The sequence below is a fragment of the Camelina sativa genome, chromosome 18 (assembly GCF_000633955.1).
Source record: "Camelina sativa cultivar DH55 chromosome 18, Cs, whole genome shotgun sequence".
NCBI lineage: Eukaryota > Viridiplantae > Streptophyta > Magnoliopsida > Brassicales > Brassicaceae > Camelina > Camelina sativa.
The window spans coordinates 1,733,348-1,753,015 of NC_025702.1; the positions used below are offsets into that span (position 1 = coordinate 1,733,348).

At 35.6% G+C, this 19,668-nt stretch overlaps 1 pseudogene; it reads right to left on the reverse strand.

Moving 5' to 3' along the window:
• Positions 11,258-18,954, reverse strand: LOC104763058 (annotated as a pseudogene).

Here is a 19,668-nt window from a genome sequence, read left to right on the forward strand (position 1 = left end):
CTTGTTAGTTCATTAGTGTTTCGTAGTTGAGAACCTAGACCGAAAATTAGTATTTACTTGTTAGATCTTACACTTAATATTGCTTAGAACCATGAAAACCCTGAGATGACTCCCAGAACGCCCAACGCCTTAGTCTTATAGTTTTAAACCATTTTTATTTATTTGCAATAGTTATTAGGAAAACCAAAACCCCAATCTCTTATTTAGTCTTAACCATAGTTCTTTCTCTTATAATTCAATTTGTGTTTGCTATTACTCTCTGTGGGATCGATCCTAAAATACTACACTGATTAACTGTGCACTTTCAGTCGTTGTGTAGTCTTTTCAGGTAAAAGATTTGGAGTGAAATTCTACAGACATCAAAGCTTTTTGGTGCCGTTGCCGGGGAGTAACTAGCTTCCCATTGAATTTGATAAGAACTCTCGTCTAAGACACTTTGAATTTTTTTTTGAATTTTTTGATTTTAGTTTTAATTTTATTGTTTTTCGATAACCTCTATTTTCCCTTTTAGTTTCTGTTTTTGGATTTTGCAGTGCATGACTAGGAGTCAACCCTCCAGAACCGTATCTCCAATTCAAGACATTGATCGACTAGAACGTGAAATTAGGAGGACAACCTTTGCTAACATCAACAAGAAGAAGTCATATCTGACTATCTCCAAGCCAAAGCCATGGCCGACCAACTCATTACATGAAGAGCCGATTGATCCTAACATAGACAAGCTGAAGCAATTCGACCATTCTGCATCTATAAGTACCAACAACCTGCTAACCAAGCCACCTAAACCGCTTAATACACCACAAATTTTCAAGATCAAGATCATAGTTCCTCCTGAGCTAAGTAGAGAGAGCAAGGAACAGATCCAAGAAATGATAAGGCATACTAAAGAAGTTCNTGGTTCTGTTTTCGATTTATTAGCTTTGCTTCTATAGTTTTTTGCTTTCTGTAAGACTAGTTAGCCGTTGTTGCTAAGTTAATAGTTCACATTTGGTATGAGAGCTTGGAAACAAATATCAACCTTTGTGAAAGAATTGGTTTTGTTTGCCGTTGGTTTCTAATTTTGGTTTGTATTTGGATTTGATTAGTTCATAGGATTCAGTTCAGTCAATTCCTCCAGTTTCACCATATACACCTCGGTTATTCTTATATCAAACCAATTATATACAGAAATGTAAACTTGGTTCGAGGTGCTATATTAGCGACACGATTACTTTCTTAATGAAAAAACTTTCAGCATCTGAGCTTAGCTGGTTTTTAGATCACCACCAATTTAGACACTTCTTCCATATGCATCGGGACAAGAAACATGTATACAGGGGTATGTAGACTTTACTTCTTCGAACAGTTGATATTATGAAGAAGAATAATGTTGGTTCATCGTGAATGGTGTTCCCATTTGTTATTCTATTAGGGAACATGCCTTGTTTACGGGATTACACTGCCATAAACTCCCATCAATTTACAAAACAAATTCTGGCAGTTTAAAGTCTGTTGAAAGACATTTTTCTCAAAACTAAGCAAATAAATATAACAGATGTGTTACAAAAACTAGAATCAATGAACAATTGAGATACTGATGACCGTTTGAAGATGTCAGTGTTGTACTTTTTAGGGAATATTATTAAAGGAAAGAAGACAGGAAAACATGATTTCTGGAGGAATTCTTGGTCAAAGTAGTGGACAATCTGCAATTGTGTAAAACCTTTTCATTGGAAACATACACGTTCAATGATTGCATACACAATGTTTATCATCTATTGGAACGCTTCAACAACAATGCGACCGGCTCATGGACTTTCCCTGGTTTATTAACCGGATTGGAGGTAAATTTTTGCTTCTCTTGTTGAAAAATCGTAACTGTGTAATATTATGCTTGTGATATTGCTAGCTATACTTTTTTGCTTGGCTTTCTCAAAAACTTAGATTGTGTATTCCAAAATGTCTTTACTTTCCGTATAGTAAAAATACGATTTTAAACAGTGTTTGTTACATTGAACTCTTTATAACTTCAGCTACTTTGAATTTAGCTTTTGAAACTATCCCAAACCTGAAGAGGGAGTTTCAAGAAGATATAGAAGATGCAAACAGTGCATGTCCAAGGATGTGTAAGACGAAATTAAAAAAATCAGTCTGTACATGGATTCCGTTAAAAAAAGTTCATAAATCTCTTGGAACTAAGAAGGTTATAACTCACCTAAATTTTAAATTACTTATCTTAATCGTTATTCAACCTAAGTTTATGTGTAATTTATATTTCTTTCTAGGATATACATAGTATATTGGTACTTGAGTTGGATACTTGGATGAGAAACCTCTCCTTGCTCACATCGTAGAAGACACGACATATGTTGACCCAATTGTTAGTAGTTGGATCCAGATTTTAACAATAGAAAAAAGTTGATATGATGGGAAGATCTTTACGAGAAAGATGAGTTAAACAAATTAGTAAAAGAGAGAGCTTAACTTGCTACACATCCTGCCATAAGAAAAAGAAATCATACAATAAACCCGACTCATGTGCAGACTCAAGTTGTTTTGCAGCGTCAAGAAGACAAAGCTCTATTTAGTGGCAAGTTGCATGATCAAGATTACATGGATTATAATAACCGTGTTGATGATGATGGTAGCAATGGGTCCCAAAAAGTGACCGAAGAAGAGCTAGTATACAATGCTTGTGATCTCAAACATGTGCAAACTGTAGATGGTGACCCGAATCTAGATAAGTATGGTAGAAGGACCCAAGATTATTCCCCGGATGATGATGACTTTATTTATTTCAAGAGTCCAACTCATGAGGTTTGATAACATCATTATTTTACTCATATTAGTTATAGTTTTCATATGCATTTAGGAAGAGTTTGATATGATTTCAATGCTTTAATGTCTATTATCAAATATTTTAGGTTTCAAGAAGGTTTTACAGGTTTTATAGCAAAAAAGACCAAAAGGCAAGGAAAATACGTTTTAGAAAAGTTTTAGAGCTTTACAGTACGGGCCACTTTTGAAGACCTTCCACAACTCAAAATATATCCTGCTTAGTTTCTTTGGAAAGGTGGAAGAGTCATCTTTTTCCTCGAAGTAGAATCAAGTCAATCCATTCAATCACCAGGAAGTTATGCCCGATTTACCGAGACGTGTTATAAACTGACGTAAGAAGAACCGACCTACAGATGGGCTTTCATTCAAGGCCTGACCAGCGACCATCACCACGGCCCAGTCCAAGCCTCCTCCACGGTCCAGAAGCCTCTTTCGCCGCCCCTTGTCCTGCAATTAACAAGAGAAGACGTTTCTACCCTTACAAAACCCTAACCCTAAAACAAAACCCTATAAATACTCTTAAGACCTAGGGTTTTGTGGTGTGCTTCCTTTGTGCCTCTAAGTTCTTCATCCACGCCACCAGCAGCCGAACTAGAGACGACCAGAGACTCCTTCACCGCCGTCGAATTTTGTCCTCTCTCACCTCTTCTTAGAAGCCATCGCCAAAGACACCAAATCTCTACTCTTCCTTATTTCTTTCATACTTACTTTGCTTTTGGGATCAAGTTACTTTTGTGACAAATAGAGAAGTTTACTTTGAACCCCCTTTTGTTTATTGATTCACTTTTGATGCTATACTTTATAATATCAATGTTGTTTCTTTGCATCATGAGCGAGTAGTTTACTTTGTTGGGTTCTATGGGGTGATTCAAGGGGAATTCATAGGTTCGCTTCAATTAGGTTGTTAGATCTTATTTTCGGTTTTATATTAGAGTTCTTTTGGGACATCTTTATCTTAATGCTTATGCTTGGATTGATCACCAAGTACTGATCTAGAGAACGGGAGCGCTAACCGTGTTATCCTACTTCTCCGAACTAGTGTTATACCGAAACCTTGCTCGTAACCTGCGTAAGTTGAGTTACGAAGTTTGGTGAATGTATCGAACTTGTTTAACTAGCTGGTTGACATGCGTCGTTGCCTGCGAAAGTTGAGTAACGGAGTGTGAAGACTTTAGACTTTCATTCTATGAGAATAGCTTGTTAGTTCATTAGTGTTTCGTAGTTGAGAACCTAGACCGAAAATTAGTATTTACTTGTTAGATCTTACACTTAATATTGCTTAGAACCATGAAAACCCTGAGATGACTCCCAGAACGCCCAACGCCTTAGTCTTATAGTTTTAAACCATTTTTATTTATTTGCAATAGTTATTAGGAAAACCAAAACCCCAATCTCTTATTTAGTCTTAACCATAGTTCTTTCTCTTATAATTCAATTTGTGTTTGCTATTACTCTCTGTGGGATCGATCCTAAAATACTACACTGATTAACTGTGCACTTTCAGTCGTTGTGTAGTCTTTTCAGGTAAAAGATTTGGAGTGAAATTCTACAGACATCAAAGCTTTTTGGTGCCGTTGCCGGGGAGTAACTAGCTTCCCATTGAATTTGATAAGAACTCTCGTCTAAGACACTTTGAATTTTTTTTTGAATTTTTTGATTTTAGTTTTAATTTTATTGTTTTTCGATAACCTCTATTTTCCCTTTTAGTTTCTGTTTTTGGATTTTGCAGTGCATGACTAGGAGTCAACCCTCCAGAACCGTATCTCCAATTCAAGACATTGATCGACTAGAACGTGAAATTAGGAGGACAACCTTTGCTAACATCAACAAGAAGAAGTCATATCTGACTATCTCCAAGCCAAAGCCATGGCCGACCAACTCATTACATGAAGAGCCGATTGATCCTAACATAGACAAGCTGAAGCAATTCGACCATTCTGCATCTATAAGTACCAACAACCTGCTAACCAAGCCACCTAAACCGCTTAATACACCACAAATTTTCAAGATCAAGATCATAGTTCCTCCTGAGCTAAGTAGAGAGAGCAAGGAACAGATCCAAGAAATGATAAGGCATACTAAAGAAGTTCTTCTTCATGCAAAAGTTTTTGAAACTTCTGCAAAAGGACAACTTGTTATTGAAGCTGGAGTAGACTATCAAGATATCAAAGGAGCCGAAGGAGCATTGATACCCGAAGCTGACCTTTCTCAAGCCTAACTTGGCCGCCACCGTCGAGCCAATGACGTTAAACAAGTGCGCTTCTTGGGAGGCAACCCAAGCTGGTAAGTATTTATTTTTAGAATTTTCTTTTACTTTTAATATTTTTGCATTTTAGTTGCAGGTTTATCAAAAAAAAAACACAAAAAAAAATAGAAAATAGAAAAGCCAAAAAGAAGGAAGAAGAAGGTCCATGGATTGGCAACACACCATGACTAGTGGCAAGAACCACCTACTGACCGGCCATGTTCAATATGACCGAAGAATGCCGAAGGCGACGGATCATCACCGTCTTTGAGTGATCGATGCCGAGAGTCCCCACCAGCCATACCGACCGTAGCCAATGCCATGTCCCGCGTCCCATGTACCGTGTACCATATCCTGCGTACCACGTACCGTACCCCACCGTACCTGCTGCTTATGTCCGCGACCATTCATCCGTGTACCGCGAGAAAAATCCTCACCACCTACCATCACCATTCTTTTATTTAGGTATGTTTTTAGCATCTTTATTTTCTCATTATTATTGATGGTTTTAGGTTTTTTTTTCAAGGAGGATGCATTTAGAGATATATCAAACACAATTCGATTGAACTTAGCCTAGTTCATACTCGATCTCAAGCAACCAAAGGAAGTACAAACGGTTAATCACCACATTTTCATTCCACAGCCGAATTCTAAGACAATTTTTGGGCAACCATAAAATGTCTAAGAGTCAACGCAACATTATTCCATCAAGGTGACATTGTTCTTAAACCCTACACTTTTCCTTATGATTTATAATTCTCATCTCTTTCTTTTTTCCCACCGAGGACGGTGTGATTTAAGTCTGGGGAGAAGGATGTTCCATCCTATACTAATGCTACTTTCTATTTTGNTCGAGCCAATGACGTTAAACAAGTGCGCTTCTTGGGAGGCAACCCAAGCTGGTAAGTATTTATTTTTAGAATTTTCTTTTACTTTTAATATTTTTGCATTTTAGTTGCAGGTTTATCAAAAAAAAAACACAAAAAAAAATAGAAAATAGAAAAGCCAAAAAGAAGGAAGAAGAAGGTCCATGGATTGGCAACACACCATGACTAGTGGCAAGAACCACCTACTGACCGGCCATGTTCAATATGACCGAAGAATGCCGAAGGCGACGGATCATCACCGTCTTTGAGTGATCGATGCCGAGAGTCCCCACCAGCCATACCGACCGTAGCCAATGCCATGTCCCGCGTCCCATGTACCGTGTACCATATCCTGCGTACCACGTACCGTACCCCACCGTACCTGCTGCTTATGTCCGCGACCATTCATCCGTGTACCGCGAGAAAAATCCTCACCACCTACCATCACCATTCTTTTATTTAGGTATGTTTTTAGCATCTTTATTTTCTCATTATTATTGATGGTTTTAGGTTTTTTTTTCAAGGAGGATGCATTTAGAGATATATCAAACACAATTCGATTGAACTTAGCCTAGTTCATACTCGATCTCAAGCAACCAAAGGAAGTACAAACGGTTAATCACCACATTTTCATTCCACAGCCGAATTCTAAGACAATTTTTGGGCAACCATAAAATGTCTAAGAGTCAACGCAACATTATTCCATCAAGGTGACATTGTTCTTAAACCCTACACTTTTCCTTATGATTTATAATTCTCATCTCTTTCTTTTTTCCCACCGAGGACGGTGTGATTTAAGTCTGGGGAGAAGGATGTTCCATCCTATACTAATGCTACTTTCTATTTTGTTGACTTGAGACCTTTTTCCACTTTTTACATCAATAATTTTGAAGTTTTTATCGAGTCACATTTTTTTTATTGAGTCAAAACTAGTAGGGGATTATGATCTTATTCTAACGGTTTATTTGATTTGGATTAACACTCTTATGACTCTTGATTATGCTTGACAACAGAACCAAAGTTTGGAAAGACTGTGAGCCGACTCAACAATCCCCTAAGTCCCTATTCGATGGATATTCAGATGATCTAACGTTGTCTCTAACTTTTATAGGACCTAAACTGGACTTAATTATCAAGCCCTGGAATTGGTATACATTGGACTAGATCTCTACATTCAAGCCACACAAGACATTGCACTTCTTCAAGAGTATGTTCCCCTCTCTCTTCCCTTCAATACTAAAAAAAAAGAATAAAAGATTAGATAATTTTGATCAATTTAGAGAGGTAGATAAATTACGTGTGACCTCATTATTTTACTTTGAGTCAAATGATCACACAAAGCTTGGAAGCGAGGGGTAGGTAAATTACCGATGACCCCAGTATTCGCCTACACCTTTGATTTAAAAAAAAAAAAAAGAAGTGATGAAAGGGAGAGGAAAGGAATCATATGAAGAAAGTCTTGGCTTGAAGAGAGTCTACAAGCCATTGATCAATTATCCCTTGGTAAGATTTCACTTTTTATTATTGCTTAATTTATGTAAAGAGATGACAATGGAGATTCTGGAGACTCTAAAGAATTGTGGGATCAAGGAGAGCTGATGACTCTCATGGTGGATTACAAATGGAAGTTCCTAATGTCAAGGCGAAGAAGAGTGCAAAGACAATATCCCCAAAGATAAGTGAATTCCCAATATTTTCAAAACCTCTTTTCCATGACTTATTTGCTTGAGGACAAGCAAACTCTAAGTCTGGGAGAGTTGATAACATCATTATTTTACTCATATTAGCTATAGTTTTCATATGCATTTAGGAAGAGTTTGATATGATTTCAATGCTTTAATGTCTATTATCAAGTATTTTAGGTTTCAAGAAGGTTTTACAGGTTTTATAGCAAAAATGACCAAAAGGCAAGGAAAATACGTTTTAGGAAAGTTTTAGAGCTTTACAGTACGGGCCACTTTTGAAGACCTTCCACAACTCAAAATATATCCTGCTTAGTTTCTTTGGAAAGGTGGAAGAGTCATCTTTTTCCTCGAAGTAGAATCAAGTCAATCCATTCAATCACCAGGAAGTTATGCCCGATTTACCGAGACGTGTTATAAACTGACGTAAGAAGNATCATCCGGAAGTTATGCCCGATTTACCGAGACGTGTTATAAACTGACGTAAGAAGNCTTATTTGCTTGAGGACAAGCAAACTCTAAGTCTGGGAGAGTTGATAACATCATTATTTTACTCATATTAGCTATAGTTTTCATATGCATTTAGGAAGAGTTTGATATGATTTCAATGCTTTAATGTCTATTATCAAGTATTTTAGGTTTCAAGAAGGTTTTACAGGTTTTATAGCAAAAATGACCAAAAGGCAAGGAAAATACGTTTTAGGAAAGTTTTAGAGCTTTACAGTACGGGCCACTTTTGAAGACCTTCCACAACTCAAAATATATCCTGCTTAGTTTCTTTGGAAAGGTGGAAGAGTCATCTTTCTCCTCGAAGTGGAATCAAGTCAATCCATTCAATCATCCGGAAGTTATGCCCGATTTACCGAGACGTGTTATAAACTGACGTAAGAAGAACCGACCTACAGATGGGCTTTCATTCAAGGCCTGACCAGCGACCATCACCACGGCCCAGTCCAAGCCTCCTCCACGGTCCAGAAGCCTCTTTCGCCGCCCCTTGTCCGGCAATTAACAAGAGAAGACGTTTCTACCCTTACAAAACCCTAACCCTAAACAANATTAACAAGAGAAGACGTTTCTACCCTTACAAAACCCTAACCCTAAAACAAAACCCTATAAATACTCTTAAGACCTAGGGTTTTGTGGTGTGCTTCCTTTGTGCCTCTAAGTTCTTCATCCACGCCACCAGCAGCCGAACTAGAGACGACCAGAGACTCCTTCACCGCCGTCGAATTTTGTCCTCTCTCACCTCTTCTTAGAAGCCATCGCCAAAGACACCAAATCTCTACTCTTCCTTATTTCTTTCATACTTACTTTGCTTTTGGGATCAAGTTACTTTTGTGACAAATAGAGAAGTTTACTTTGAACCCCCTTTTGTTTATTGATTCACTTTTGATGCTATACTTTATAATATCAATGTTGTTTCTTTGCATCATGAACTAGTAGTTTACTTTGTTGGGTTCTATGGGGTGATTCAAGGGGAATTCATAGGTTCGCTTCAATAAGGTCGTTAGATTTTATTTTCGGTTTTATATTAGAGTTCTTTTGGGACATCTTTATCTTAATGCTTATGCTTGGATTGATCACCAAGTACTGATCTAGAGAACGGGAGCGCTAACCGTGTTATCCTACTTCTCCTAACTAGTGTTATACCGAAACCTTGCTCGTAACCTGCGTAAGTTGAGTTACGAAGTTTGGTGAATGTATCGAACTTGTTTAACTAGCTGGTTGACATGCGTCGTTGCCTGCGAAAGTTGAGTAACAGAGTGTGAAGACTTTAGACTTTCATTCTATGAGAATAACTTGTTAGTTCATTAGTGTTTCGTAGTTGAGAACCTAGACCGAAAATTGGTATTTACTTGTTAGATCTTACACTTAATATTGCTTAGAACCATGAAAACCCTGAGATGACTCCCAGAACGCCCAACGCCTTAGTCTTATAGTTTTAAACCGTTTTTATTTATTTGCAATAGTTATTAGGAAAACCAAAACCCCAATCTCTTATTCAGTCTTAGCCATAGTTCTTTCTCTTATAATTCAATTTGTGTTTGCTATTACTCTCTGTGGGATCGATCCTAAAATACTACACTGATTGACTGTGCACTTTCAGTTGTTGTGTAGTCTTTTCAGGTAAAAGATTTGGAGTGAAATTCTACACACATCAAAGCTTTTTGGCGTCGTTGCCGGGGAGTAACTAGCTTCCCATTGAATTTGATAAGAACTCTCGTCTAAGACACTTTGAATTTTTCTTTTGAATTTTTCGATTTTAGTTTTAATTTTATTGTTTTTCGATAACCTCTATTTTCTCTTTTAGTTTCTGTTTTTGGATTTTGCAGTGCATGACTAAGAGTCAACCCTCCGGAACCGTATCTCCAATTCAAGACATTGATCGACTAGAACGTGAAATTAGGAAACTTCGAAGACAACAACTCATGGCCGAAGAAAGGAACCAGNTATTACTCTCTGTGGGATCGATCCTAAAATACTACACTGATTGACTGTGCACTTTCAGTCGTTGTGTAGTCTTTTCAGGTAAAAGATTTGGAGTGAAATTCTACACACATCAAAGCTTTTTGGTGCCGTTGCCGGGGAGTAACTAGCTTCCCATTGAATTTGATAAGAACTCTCGTCTAAGACACTTTGAATTTTTCTTTTGAATTTTTCGATTTTAGTTTTAATTTTATTGTTTTTCGATAACCTCTATTTTCTCTTTTAGTTTCTGTTTTTGGATTTTGCAGTGCATGACTAAGAGTCAACCCTCCGGAACCGTATCTCCAATTCAAGACATTGATCGACTAGAACGTGAAATTAGGAAACTTCGAAGACAACAACTCATGGCCGAAGAAAGGAACCAGGACCAAGGTTTCCTTAACCTCGACCAACCGCCGATACCTCGTGCCCTCAACGAGCAAGGAGAACCGATTTTTGCACAAGGTGGTAACCCTAACCTTGTAGCCGCTGATCCGCAACTCGACCCTGAAGTTGGTCAAAGCCATCAACAAGCTCCTCGTGATGCTAATCATCTAGGCATGGGAGACAACCTCGATGTTCCTCCTCACCAGCCTGCTCTTGTCGTTAATCCACCACTTCCTCAAGTTGGCGGAAGACAACCTGCTTATGTGAACCCTCTAAGACGTGCCGCACCCAACCATACCATAGCCGATTATGATGCTCCTAACCAATTCGTTCAAGACCGCTCTGCTATCCGTATCACTCATGCTCCATGACGTGATTACGAGATTAAACCTCAAATTATTGGTTTGGTGAAACAAAATCAGTTCCATGACCTTACTACAGAACATCCAATGGACCACATTGATCTTTTTGAAGAAATCTGCTCTACAACAAGAACCAATGGAATTCCCGAAGATTACTTGACGTGTAAGCTTTTTCCTTTCTCTCTAGCCGACAAGGCTCATAGATGGTTAAAGTCTTTACCTCCTGGATCGATTACTAGTTGGGAAGGATGCAAGTCAGCCTTTCTTAGCCACTTCTACACCAAGTCGCAATCCATGAACTATCATACCCACATGTGCTTTAAGAGCATTTATGGTGGGCTCACCATCATGAGTCGACTCACCATCATGAGTCAGATCATTATAACCCATGTAATCTTGATCGTGCAACCTGCCACTAATAGTTTCATCTCCTTAAGTCTGCACATGAGTCGGATTCCCATCATGAGTCAGCTCATCCTCATGAGTTGGACTCCTAAAATCAATAAAGTCATCATCATCCAGGGAACAATCTTGGGTCCTTTCACTATACTCATCTATATTCGGGTCACCATCTTGAATCTACACATGCTTTGGGTCACAAGCATTGTATACAAACTCTTCCTCTTTGGTCACTTTTTGGGGGTCATTGCTACCGTCTTCATCAACACTGTCATTAAAACCCATGTAATCTTCATCATGCAACCTACCATTAAATATAGCTTCATCTTCTTGAGAGTGCACAACAGCTTGAGTCTGCACATGAGTCGGGTTTGTGGTATGTTTTCTTTTTCTTTAGGCAGGATGTGTAGCAAACTGGGCTCTCTTTTCTACTAATCTGTTTAACTAATATTTCTCGTAAAGATCTTTCCAGCATATCAACTTTTTCTATTGTTAAAATCTGGATCCAACTGCTAACAATTGGGTTAACATATGTCGTGTCTTCTATGATATGAGCAATGAGAGGTTTCTCATCCAACTCAAGTACCAATATTCTATGTATATCTTATAAAGAAATATAAAGTAGACAAAAACTTAGGTTGAATATCGATATCAAGTAATTTCAAATTTAGGTGAATTCTAACCTTCTTAATTCTAAGAGATTTATAAACATTTTCCAATGGAATCCCTGTACAATGTGACTTTTAAAATTTCGTCCTGCACATCTTTGGACATGCATTGATTGCATCTTCTATTATTTATTGAAACTCCATCACCATGTTTGGGATAGTTTCAAAAGCTTAAATCTACACATAGAATTGAAAGTGGTTGAAGTTATAAGGAGATCACTGTAACAAACAATGTTTAAAATTGTATTATTTACAATAGAGAAAGTAAAGACATTTTGGAACACACAATCTAAGTTTTTTGAGCAACCTAAGCAAAAAAAGTTTAGATAGCAATATCACAGGCATCAAATACACAGTTACAATTGTTCAACAAGAGAAGCAAAAATTTACCTCAAATCCGGTTAATAAACCAGGGAAAGTCCATGAGCTGGTAGCATTGCCATCGAAGCGTCCCAATAGATGATAAACATTGTGTTTGCAATTATTGAACGTGTATGTTACCCATAGAAATGTTTTAGATTACCAATAGATTATCCACTACTTTGACTAAAAATTCCTCCAGAAATCCATGTTTCCCTATCTTCTTTCCTTTAATGACAGTCCCTAAGAAGTACAACATTTTCATCTTCAAACAATCGTCATTATCTCCATTGTTCATTGATCCTAGTTTTTATAACAAAGCTATTATATTTATTTGTTTAGTGTTAGCAAAGTGTCTTTGAACAAACTCTAAACTGCCATAATTTGTTTGGTGACCACTTGGGCGTTAATGGCAATGTATTCCCATAAGCAAGGCATGCTCCCTAATAGAATAACGAATGGGAACACCATTTACGATGAACCAACATTCATTCTTCTTCATAATATTAGTTGCTCGAAAAAGTAAAGTCCACATACCCCCATATACATGTTTATTGTCTTGATTCATTTGGAAGAAATGACTCAATTGAGGGTGATCTAAACACCAGCTAAGCTTAGTTGTTGAAAGTTTTTTCATTAAGAAAGTAACCGTCTCGCCAATATAGCACCTCGAACTAAGTTTACATTTATGTATATAATTGGTTTGATATAAGAATAACTGAGGTGTATATGGTGAAACTGGAGGAATTGACTGAACTGAATCCTGCAAACTAATCAAATCCAAATACAAATCAAAATTAGAAACCAACGGCAAACAAAAACAATTAATTCATAAAGGTTGATATTTGTTTCCAAGCTCTCATACCAAATGTGAACTATTAGCCAAAAGTGATAATCCATTAACTTAGCAACGAGGACTAACTAGTCTTACAAAAAGCAGAAAACAACATACGCAAAGCTAATAAATTGGAAATAGAACCGACTCAACTTCACGACTCCACTACTAAATTCACTCCAATTAGCATTCAACATGAAAACATTCAACGAAATATTTACAACTTCTCTTGGCCTAATTTCTCGAAATAGCAAATAATTATTTTACACATCGAACCCACACGCAAATCAAGTCGAATCAAGGCGAAAGAGAGACTTATTGGTGAAAACTACACTTTTTAAAACAGAAAATAACAAAAATATCATTTTCTTTATTAAAACTTATTTAAATAATTAACTAAAAATAAAAAAAAAATTAAAACCTAAACATCAATTGAAATTCGTAATTAATTATTTTCTAATGAAAAATTATAAAGATTATCTATTTACTGTATTTAAAATAATAGTATATATATTAAATCTTTTGAATAAAATAAAAATAAAAATATTAAAAATACTTTTTTATATTATTTAGATTGAAATCTATTGAAAAAGGTAATTCAAAACTATACAATTTAAAGTATACATATATATTTCTCAAACTTTTAAACTTATTTCATTCAATGTTGATTTATCTCTAAGGTCAATTTTTTGAACTATCGATTTATTTTTCTACTTATGTTGAGTTAGTTAATTTTTTTTTTCTGACCTCTTTCAGTTTATAAGGTCAGTTTGCTCGCAATTACGAGCAGATTTCAGCGAGGATCATGATTTATGGGAAGCATCACCAAGCATTGCTACAAACTCAAACTTTTGTTGTGGAGAACAAAAATGACTCCATTCAAGCGTTATCAGAAAAATGTTATTTTGCGGTTCAAGACTTTCCAAATATATTGACAGGATAGACGGAGAAATTCGATTTGGTAAGTTATAATTTGTTGTTAATCTTTATAACTAAAAATTATAAATACTTCTTAAATATTATTGTTTATTTATATATAACCTAACTTAAATATTATGATTTGTGTGTAGATGTTTATGGAGTTCTTTGTGGGTATTCATATATGAAGAAAATGTTGCATGCTCCTTATCACGACTTTTGAGTTTATAAAAAAATGTAGGAAAGAAAAGGTATGTGTATAGCAACTAGAGAAACGCTAGAATACGAAAAACGGGTTGAAGAAGAAACTGTAGACTAAAACTTCTAACCAACAGATGGCGACATCCACCTGTGTCTTTATTCATCGTTAATTTCATTAAAATGTATGTTTGTGGTTTTATGTTTCACCATAGAATGTAACATTTGTGGCTGTTTTACTTTCTTTGTTAAATTGCTTCATTGTTCTGTTTTCTATTTTCAGATATGTCAATAAAAAGTAACGTGGGCAGCTATTTGTATAATTTCATAATACTAAAAAAGTACAATATGGAAATAACACAGAAAGGGTAATAACAACTTACTATTATTGAAGAATCATGATTATAATTTGTGTAGCGAAACTTGTCCCGTTGATGATGCTTTACGGACAAGCATGTTCAGTTGAAGATAACCTACCCAACAAGGCAACAAATACACGACAAATCAGATTTAGAAAACATGAAAATAAAACATTGGTAAGTGTTACTAAGAGAGCAGAATAGAATCTTAAATTCGAAGACGAATCTTCTACCCTGCTGCACCATTGTTCACTAGATTGGAGACCTGAAGACAAACATTGTAATACCCTATTAGCTCACCAAGAAATGACCAACATATAGAATATATTACCCTTTTCAATTATCACAGTTCAAAGACATAATTATTAATGACAATGCTAAGTATGAATCTGTTCATATATAGATAATCATACTCAAACTATTCATTTCGTTCGTATGTTAAAAAAGGAAACAAAAACTTAAATAGATCAGAACTTACACTATAGACTAAAATTATCCAGAGATTTTTAAAACTCTGGTCATGCGAATCTTTAAGTGAAAAAACTGCAACAACATAATACATGCGTTAGTTCAAGAGAAGCAACAAACAAAAAAAACACAAAAGTACAAAACTAATGGATGGTTGGATTGGCATTATTCGCTTATCATCTTTATACGAACTTCAACCGTAATTATGCTGCGCATACACAAAGCTCCAGAACATGATCAGAATAAGCCGTTTCCGATATATATCTACAACAAAAAAACATACGACCCAATAATTATATGATTCGTAAAAAGTTCAAAATAAAAATTAGCAACTTCAACAGATTAATTAAGAAAACGATTGTTGAGAGGAATTATGTGAATAATTTCACACATATAGCCAAAGCATCTAGATTCAGACAAATTGGAACTTACCCCAATACTAAGCCAATGACCCAAAAGCGAGTTTTACAACAAAGAATTGAAAACGGCAAAGTTTGAAAAGATTTTACGTAATGGAAAATAGCCAAACGTAATATTAGCAAAGTTTAAAAACGGCAAAATCGAAAAGATTTTACGTAATCGCCTTCACAAATCCGGAGATTATAAACCAGAGATCTGAAGCAGAGCAATTTCGATCGAATAGGACAAGAACTGTAAGAATGGGAATCGTTTTAGGGGAAGAAAAAAAAGAAGACAAACGAAAAATAAAAAAAATTGGAACACTATCTAATGAGAAGATTTGATGTTATTGGGTTATGAATGACAGCAAATCCAAATGCCTATTTCAAGATTTTTTTGAAAAACTGCTTATGCCACCATTTATATATTTATTTAATGATTTGCGTTATTCAAGAGAACGTATTAACAACTGAACTGACTTTTTTTAATGGGAATTTTGCTAAAATTGTCACTTTTTAGAAAATTTCTTTTCCAAAGCCACATTTCCAAAATCTATAAGAAAATAGCACAAACTATCTTTACACCAGCCCTCATTGGAACAAAACTTTTACGACTTTAAAAAAAAAAATAAATACTTAACATCTATTTATTTGTCAATCATACTTATTTTACTTTTATTTTTTTAAAAGCTTTGTATATGACTTTTTTTTTCCTTCTTTGTTTTCTCATATTTTTTTATATAAATTTTACATAAATGATTTTTACACATTAATAATTCTTATTTTTTCTCCTTATTTTAAGATCCATTTCAATAATAATTATTTTTATTTTCATTATCATCATTTGAATATATTCTAAAAATAAAAGTAACAGCTTCAATTTTAAAAGTATTTGTTACCAACCAAATTTTAACAGTTAAAGTTTCTACGGTCAAATCATCTACATCCAAATTCTCTACAGCTAAAATTTTAAAATTAAAGTCTTTACAGCCATAAATAACATCTATTACCAATGGGGTCCATGACCACTAGAGAAGTCCATCTAAGTTGCTCAAAATTATATTAATCATATAATTAATATTAAACTAATCAAAGCAACTCACTAACTACTTTAAACAAAATCATCCTTCTACTAGAGAACCCATATAAGTTGTTCAATCATTAAAATAATTTTTTTTAAAACAATTGTTTATTAATTATCAAATTTTAATAAATTATTAAATAAACAAATATAACAAAACAATTATTTCAATTACTTATATTACATAAAAAAGAATATATATATATATATATATATATATATATATATATATCTTACAACCAAGAACTCATCAGGAACAAAAATCATGAGATATAATTTACAAGAAAAATACAACATTAAAATGCTTAATTAACCAAGCTTGGCAAGAACTGATCAAGGGTAGATGTAGGAGAGATCATATTAAAGCTAATATCACTGATCAAGGAGTCTCTGAGATATGCTGCTCAGGCTTGGTCTTGCACTGTGAAGGATAACATATCTGCAACAGAAGCCAGAAAGGTCTTTCTTCCTGTAAAATGTTTATCTTATCAATGTTGTTAAAGTTGTGGCGCTGTTTCCAAGCCAAGCGTCCATGGTGTTCAAGGAAATAACACTCTGCACCTTGATGATCTCTGCTTTCAAATTTTCACTGAGCCAACAATCCTACGGCAAAACGGTTAGTGAAGCAATGACTGATAACACTTCTGGATATGTTGTTCGTAGATGAACAAGATTTTTCAAACCAAGTTTGTAAGAAACAAAAACATCATTGGTAGATACCAACAAGTATGAATGGAGAAGGATAAATCACAAACTGACAAGTGCAAATATAAACTGGAAGATTTTCACAAATAAAGTATCTCATTTGATTTTCCTGAGGTATATACCAACAAGTATGAATGGAGAAGGGGAAATCACAAACCAGTTCGATGATGAATTGGAGGATGTAAACTAAAGAAGTAAAGATAGTGCCTTTATCCGAGAGTTCTTATCTAAAACATGCGGAAGAAACTAGACAGGAGTTCAACTAAACTTAGAGCACAATTATCGGTCATCCCGTGAAAATGGGTTGTGAAATAATATTTTAGTAACATAATATCATTTAATTTAAGTTTTATTTGTTTTTAGAAAATCAACCAATCAAAACATGACATTTAGCAAAAGTAAGATGTGAGGGTGTCTTAACGGGTCTCGGCAGAGACCTTATCTATTTCTCTTTCATCAACTTTTTTATTACTTTTTGATTTTTTATTAGCCTGACCTTCATCCCAGTATGACCGATAAACATGCTCTTATAGCTCCAACATTGACTTAATTCATATTTTAGATCCTAGGCAAGAAAAGTATAGGAGAGATATAGAGAAAAAAAACTTATTGTAATCCAGAGGCCAAAGAAGAAGAGGAACACGAGAACAACATAAAGTTACAATTATTTACCTACCAGCCTCTTTACTCTACAAAGGTTTAAGTCAAAGAAATCAGAAGAAAACAAACAGGGAGACATATAGGAGAGCTCTGACTGTCGGGGGTGAAACCATAGCTCTCAAAACCAAAGCCAGTAGAAATGACAGAAACTGAAACACCAACTCATGAACGAATACAAAACATAAAAAGAATCGTGAAATAAATTCAAACGTCAGAACTGAGTTTTTGTTATCTGGATCACTACTACAACAATGCCAACCCATTTGCAAATATCGGAGGCTATTGAGTTCTCCAGTTGGATCATAAGGAAGATCCTAAAGAGACACACCAGTATAGACCCGTTAACAAAACAACACACAAGATACAACAAGCTTCCCAATAGAACCGCTTCAATTATGATCAGAAGAATTTTGAGGATAAAATACTAAGACATATCAACGATTAAAACACATTCCAATAGAATAAAAATATGAAAAGAAGCATATAAGTGAAGAAGCCATGTGAAAGGATATGAAACATAAGCAACAGCCATTGATAGCCTCAGCCGCAATGAAACCAATGATAGTGACAATGCAGACCATAATCCCAATCGCCATAAACGAGTAGATGAACTTGCATTGATATAAAAAACCCAACTACATCAATCGATTGGGACATTCCTTTAGAAAACATCACCATCAAGCATTTAAAGCTTTGTCCTTTATCATTTGTTTCTCTCAAAGTTGAATTGATAAGAAGGTCACACAGTGAATGATACAAGATTAGTCAATTCAAGGACAAGGCTAAAAGTGTAAATAATTTGAATACCATGGAGCAGGAAGTTCTAAGGAATGGAGGTTGAAACTTCCCGAATCAGCACCAGACCCGAGAACGATACCCGATACAAAACTGATCGGATTCATTAAAGATTCAACGTTGATCTCAATTCTTGAACTAGAAGAGAAGGTATTATAAGAAGAAAAATCAGAGATGAAGCCGCCAGAGGCTGAGACGTAGGAGGTTCAACGGGGGGAACGTGATGGTTATATTGATCGAGCAGAATTCGATCGATACACCGATGAAAGCTTGGAGAAAATTAAGGATTCGCCGTTAACATCTAGATATGGTGAGAGGGCATCAGCTAAGATACTAGTCGAATTATTGCAGTCAAAATTTGCCAATGGGAAAAAAGGTCCAAGAGCGTGTGAATTGCCGAGTATGGTTTTGGAAGAGCTTAAAGTCACTATAACTTATACGAAAGAATGGAACGCTAAGGAACTTGCTATCAAGGCTGCACGTGGGAATGAGGAAAACAATTATCGGTTTTGGGCAACTTATTTCCACTTGGTGAAGCAAACCAATCCAGGAACAATCAGTCATATGCACACAACCGTTGACAAGAAGTCTAGTACAAAGTTGATTAAATATCTCTTCTTTGCTTTTGGGGCTTCCACCGCCGGGTATAAGTATTTGCATAAGGTAATAGTGATAAATGGGACGACAATGAAAAATAAGTATAAAGGATGTTTGGTTGCAGCTAGTGGACAAGACAAGGGAATATGCAGATTTATCCCCTTGGATTTAATGTAGTTGAGAAAGAGAATGATGCTGCTTGGGCATGGTTTTTCAAAAATCTTCAGATGTTTGTACCTAATGATAAAGACCTTGTGTTTGTGTTTGACAGACATGCAACTATTTATTCTACTCTCGCCAAAGTTTACCCACTTGCTCACCATGCTACTTGTACAGTCCCCCTTTTTAGAAACATCAAGCATAGCTTTTGTTGCGAAGGTCTGACCGGAGTAGTTTCTAAAG